Raw genomic sequence first — 6,000 nt, forward strand, 5'->3', positions numbered from 1 at the left:
TGGACTGCTGAGGCCTTCCTGCTACTTGGTGTGATAAAGGGAACACTTGTCCCATGACAGAGGAGAAGGGATAATCAGGTAGGTTTTATTTAAAAAAAATTAAAACCTCAGGTAGGTTTTATTCTTTTGTTTTGCTTGGAGGTGTACCAATTAAGAGATATAGGTTATAAATTATGAAACCTTATGGCTTGAATGGTGCATAAATGAATTAATGTGATAGACTGATCTAGGCAAAAGGGGATAGAGCCCCTCTTTGTCATGTTAGTTATAGTTCTTAATGAGTTCATGAAACAAAGTTTAAATCACAGAGTACATTGTCCTGTAAGTCTGAGAGAGCCAAACAGACAGACACAGCAATTAAATTCAGGATATTCAAGACAAGGAAAAAATAGATTTGGAGTTCCAACAAAACAAGGTTTGGGGTTTTTGTTTGTTTGTTGGTGTTTTTTTTTTTTTTATCTGAGATGGGGATTTGGTGCCAGTTATAAGAACAAACTGGGTAAGAATTCTTATGAGTGATTCCTATATGCTTTTTTGCTTCACATCAAACATATGCACCCGATACAGCAGACTTCAGGCCAAATATTAGAGATACCCACAGATGCCCTGTTTAGCAGCGCTGCTGACAGACCACTGCATTCTCCATAATTTTCATTATCTAGTCAGTTTGGAGGGGGAAGGGGAAGCCTGCTGAAAAGTATAGTATATCTCCTCTGGACTATCTCATTGCTGCCAAGGCAACTCAGTGAAGTACATTTATCAGACCCAAAGCTTCAGACACAAACCAATTGCCCTGTGGAGGGCTTTTTAGTCAAGGCCACAGAGCACTAGAGACAACACAGTCACATGGGAATAAGCAATTGGTTTTGCTTTTGCCAGCTGGGTTGAAATGGAGCAATGAGCCTGAATTTCACACAGAATATTATATGTTGATCCAATATTTTCACCATTGTTTCATACCACCTAACTGTGCAACTTTCTAATAACCTTTCCCCCCCAACAGTTTCTGAATAGACCTTCATCTCAGTTGGATGAAAACATACCCATTTCCTCCATAAAGAGCTAATAAAATGAGAACTCCTTGCCTGATGTCACTCATCTTCCTCCACACAGGGAGCCTACAGGATTAGCAAAGCAGACATCTATTCACATTTAACTACAATGAATGCAGCCTTTAGGTTCCCATCAGCATCTTGTCTCCTGGCTACCACAACTTTCTGGTCTTGAAAACTGGAACCAGGACCTCATCAGTTCAGTTCAACACATACCTACTAAGGCTGTCTTCTGGTTTATTTGCCCCCATCCCTCTCTCCTTCACATTCTAAACATTCCTTATGTTTAACCAGAGAGCTCTTGCACACATCCTACCCTGAAATGTGCCAGACATCTTCCTGTATGTCAGGACTGGCAGATGTCAGGTGCCAAGAACACTGGCACACATGGCGTATCAGGCCTATTACTTCTGAAGGTGACACAATGCATTCCTTCAGATTCTGAAACTTCAACCTCTTGCCTAATGGATGCCAGAAAAAGTAATCACCCTAACAAAAACAAAACAAGAGTAGAGAGCTTGTTACATCAAATAAAAATCTCCATCTCACCTTACTTTTTTTTCCCCCTTTATTGCTTTATTCAATATCTAATTTGGAAGTTCTTTGGTCTGGCACTAATCACAAGGCACAGTGGGGCCTTCTAATACTTAATGCAATGGCACAATCAAATCCCAAACCACATTTCTTCTTATTTCATGAGTTCTGCCACACTGACAAGTACTTAATAAGAAAGTTAAAGCCTGCCACATGGAATTCTCAAAACAAGCCAAAAAGCATGAGGCTACAATATGCCCTTCATCGTACTAGCACCTAGCAAATTCTGGATAAATAATTTGATTATTCAACTAAGAGCATGGACTGTAGCTTATATTCTTAGCTAGAGCTATAATAACTCATTTATATAGTATATTATCTTAGCCATCATTCAATGAGTAAGTTTTGCTCTGGAAATTCAAATATCACTCCCATTCAATTCTGGGGGAATATTTAGCCTCTCATTTCAATGGTGATGCAACCTATATCTGAATGGGAACTATACTCAAATCTAAGCTTGGTGTGGGCAGATCATCTAATTTGGCCATTAGTTAAAGACAAGTGTTTGGAGGTTTGCAGGCTGGTTTTTGGATTTTTTTTTTTTTTACTTAATTTGCCAAAATCTGAATGCACTTAGCATTATAATTTCACTCTAAAACAACAACAGATCTGCATAATTACATAATTTTTGTACTCTCCATATGTCTAGACAAATTATCCTCTTCAATTGCACATCAATTTGCTTACTACTTTCTACTCTATATATTCCCCATTGCTTTCAATTGTCCTTCCTGTCTGCAAGAAACCTTCCAGAGGGAAAAAACACCTCTTTAGTCCCAGATATGGTAGATGAAGAATAAAATTCAACAACCTTCTCTAACAGTCAGTCCATGCCTTTTGCTGTTGTGTGCTTACACCAGTAAGAAAGACACAAGACATCAATTTAGGTAGGCTTCACCTAAGCTGATGTGTAGAATACACCTATTGGAACCTAAGATAGATGCTTTAATTCCATTTCAATCAAAGAAATAGAAATTTGATTCACCTCACCTGGTTAGCATTTATCTGCATAAGACAGCTCAGTCTCCAGACACTGTTGATTCTACTAGCTAAGTTCCATTGCCTACAACAGGAGCCCCGTTACACTGCTTCAGATACAGACATGTTAAGGTAAATTAATTCTATCTACTTAAATGCTGGAAATAAAGAGTTTTAGCTTGGCAACTGACAAAATGAGTATCAGCTCCATACTACAGACAGGAAAACTGCAAGCCAGCCACATCTCATCACCTGAAAGCCATCAGGTGACTTGGACGTTGTCTGATGATGTATGAAAAAGGCAAGCACCATGCAATGACATTGCCAAGCAAACTTTGAATCCAGCAACCAAACCCTAAATTAATGTAAATGCAGGAATAAATGGTTAAATAAAGCATTTGGAGGCAAGGAGTGGTATTCAATTTAGGCAATATATCTCCTGGGCACAATTCAACATACATACATCAATCTCAGGGCTGTTCATGGAAGAAATTTATCTGGTTTTGAGGCCACTTTTTAATGTTTTCTCTCTGAAAGGCCGGGTAACTGCTTCTTCTGTTTCTAAAAACACTTTTTTTCTTTGGTAACTGTTATCCAGTGACAACTTTCCCAACAAAGCAAGACAGCTTTCAGAGACATTTGATGCCTCTGGACTCCTTGACCTGTATAAAACTTCTACATGCAGTAGAGAAGCAGTACTGTGCGGTATCAGTACCTGATCTCCTGCTATTGATAAATGCATATTGGGTGTCCACACTGACATTTCATCTGCAGATTATTATTCAGCTGATCTTGACATTTTGACTTGCTGCAGACTGAACTGGCCAGCCCTGCTCATGGCAGGCTCCAGCTCCTTGCTTTCTGGATGTTCTCAGAGAGCACAGATGCAAGGGATCTGCTTCAGTGCTAGGTTCCACCTTGGTTTCCATCAATTCCCTGCCATGCCCCACAACAGTGAAAGTCACACTGCATGCTGAGGCTTACAGCTCTAAGGCAACTCCATTGGAGGAGGGGATTTTTAAGCAACAGGTTAAAGAATCAGTGAGGGCTGTAAGCATTCAATAAGCATTCAATCTATTCTCATGCAAAGGGGCTACCCACTAGATTGCAAATCCTTCAGAGTTTAAACTTGATACAAGTACAGAACCCAAACCTTTCTAAAAGCCAACCTTTAGTTAAAGAAAGAGGGTATGAAAAGAACAGGGAAACAAAACATTAAATTTAATTACTGTCATCAATTTTTAAAGCTCTGATGTTTTTAAAACAAATGACAACTAAAGATTTTTGTGGCACTTATCATCCAACAGTATTTTTGCAGGGGCATTACAATAATGAAAGAAGATTAATAATGGAAGGGGGAATTTCAATTTGTATTTGGACTTTGTGCCACCAGAAGTAATGAACTGACATTAGCAATCCATGAACTGAATTATACCCAGCTAATTTTGTGGCTCCTAGAAGAGACGTGCTGCAAATGATGAGGATAATTTTTCAGTGACTAAACACTAGATCAGTATATTAGCAAATAACCTGGTTTTCAAAGCTGAAGCATCACTTAATTTTCCTATTTTAACACAGAAAAACTTTATAAAGCCATTAAAACCAATATGGTGTGACCTCACTCACTCCGTATTTCTCAGAACTTCTAACGACAGAAAAGTGGCAACTCAAAATTAATTAAGCCGCTGTATCAACAAGCTTTGTCAGGTCTTGAAATTAAGGCGATACAGTAACTTGATAGCAAGATAAGGAAGGCATTGCAGACAACAAGCAAACTTGCTAGCACTTAGCATTAGCCAACAAGAAGTGACGGGGTGTGAGTGTACAGTGGTCACGGCAGGACTGTACATGTGCCCTGCCGAGGCCACGGTCACGCCGCAGCCGCGCGTGTCCCTCGGGCGGGCGGCGCTTTGCCCTGCTCCGCGAGCGCCCGGCTGCCTCACCGCGGGCACCACGCGGGCCAGGCATCTCTCCCGACGACTCCGCACCCGTTTCTTATCCAGAAGCTCACTCACAAGGGGAAAAAAAAAAAAAAAAAAAACAAACAAAAAAAAAACAAACAAAAAGACACAGAAAAAAAGAGGGAGAAAAAAACAAAAACAACAACAACAAAAAATCTGGAAACAAGCAGGATTCAGCTGAACGAGAGACCGCACGAGCCAACCCACACATGCCCCGGTGCCCGGAGCTCCCGGCTCCGAGCAGCCCCCGTCTACCCCACCGCTGCCGGGCGCGCCTGTCCCGTCAGGAGCGGAGCCCCGGCGGCAGGCAGCGCCCCGGCCCGGCCCGGCCCGGCCCGCACCACCCCCCAGGGGCCGGGCCACCATTCCGCGGGGTCCGCCCCGAAGCCCCTCGGCGAGGCGTGGCCGCCGGGCAGCGCAGCTCCGCGGAGAGCCCCCTCTGAGGCACCGGCGCTGGGACTCGCCCTGGTGCCCTGCCCGCCGCTCCCGGCCGGGGATTACCCGCAGCGAAACCTCCGGTCCCCGCCGAGCCAGCCCCGCCGAGGGGGCAGGGGCCGCGGCACCTCCGGCCACCGTGCCTCGGCGTCGCCCTCCTCCTCCTGCGGACGGGCCCGGCCCGGCTGCGGTCCCGCCTCGGGGTCAGCGGCGGATGAGCGCTTTGCCCCGCTAATCCCCCGCAGGCGCCGGCAAAGCCGGAGGGTTCGGCCCGCCCCGGGCAGGGCGCGGCGGGGGCCCCGGGGCGGCCCAGGCTCCCTCCCGGCGGGAGCGGCGGCCGCTGAGGGGCAGCCGGGCCGGCCGCGGCCACTGGGGATCCCGGGCCGGCCGCCTCCAGAGCCGGGACACGGCCCCCGCACCCTGATCCGCCCCGCGGGGATTACACGGCGCCGGGCGGCCGCCGAGCCCCAGCGAGGCTGCTGGCCTGGCACGGGAGAGCTGCAGCTCGTGCCCTTGGGGCAGCCCATGGCTGCGCTGCCCTGAGGAAACGTAATGGACCTACCCGGCCCTGTAAAAGTAATTCACATCTGGTGCATGCCCCGAGCTCACGTTAGTACGCGTTGCAAAGAGGTGACTGCACCGCAACAGCACAACATAAGTGTAATAACGTAATAGCAGGGTGAAGTTGCAAGACAAAGTACTCAAAAGTTGGAAATGGATGAATTTTAGGAGTACAGCTGCTATATGGTACATGAACCAGGCTTTAATTATGCTAGTTAGGTTTTCTTTGCAAGATCCCTGACAAATTCACTGCAAAGGAGCACCAAAACTCTGTCAGCGCTGGAGACCATGTACCTCCATCAGAGACTGTCTGTTGAGTTGCGTTTGTCTCCTTTCATTTTTCTGATAATATTTGAACCTGGGTTTTGTTTTCAGACAGGTCTGACACGAGGGGAAGTGTTTCAGAGCTATCTATGTTT

At 45.5% G+C, this 6,000-nt stretch overlaps 1 protein-coding gene across 3 annotated transcripts in view; it reads right to left on the reverse strand.

The window, feature by feature from the left end:
- Positions 1–5,236, reverse strand: part of MYO3A (myosin IIIA) — a 115,126-nt gene extending 109,890 nt beyond the window's left edge. For all 3 annotated transcript variants that reach the window (XM_053962972.1, XM_053962980.1, XM_053962989.1), the window contains exon 1: positions 5,087–5,236. The gene's annotated coding sequence lies outside the window, so the exon portion shown is untranslated. The remainder of the gene's footprint in view (positions 1–5,086) is intronic.
- Positions 5,237–6,000: the final 764 nt, after the last annotated feature.

This window comes from Vidua chalybeata, chromosome 1, assembly GCF_026979565.1.
Source record: "Vidua chalybeata isolate OUT-0048 chromosome 1, bVidCha1 merged haplotype, whole genome shotgun sequence".
NCBI lineage: Eukaryota > Metazoa > Chordata > Aves > Passeriformes > Viduidae > Vidua > Vidua chalybeata.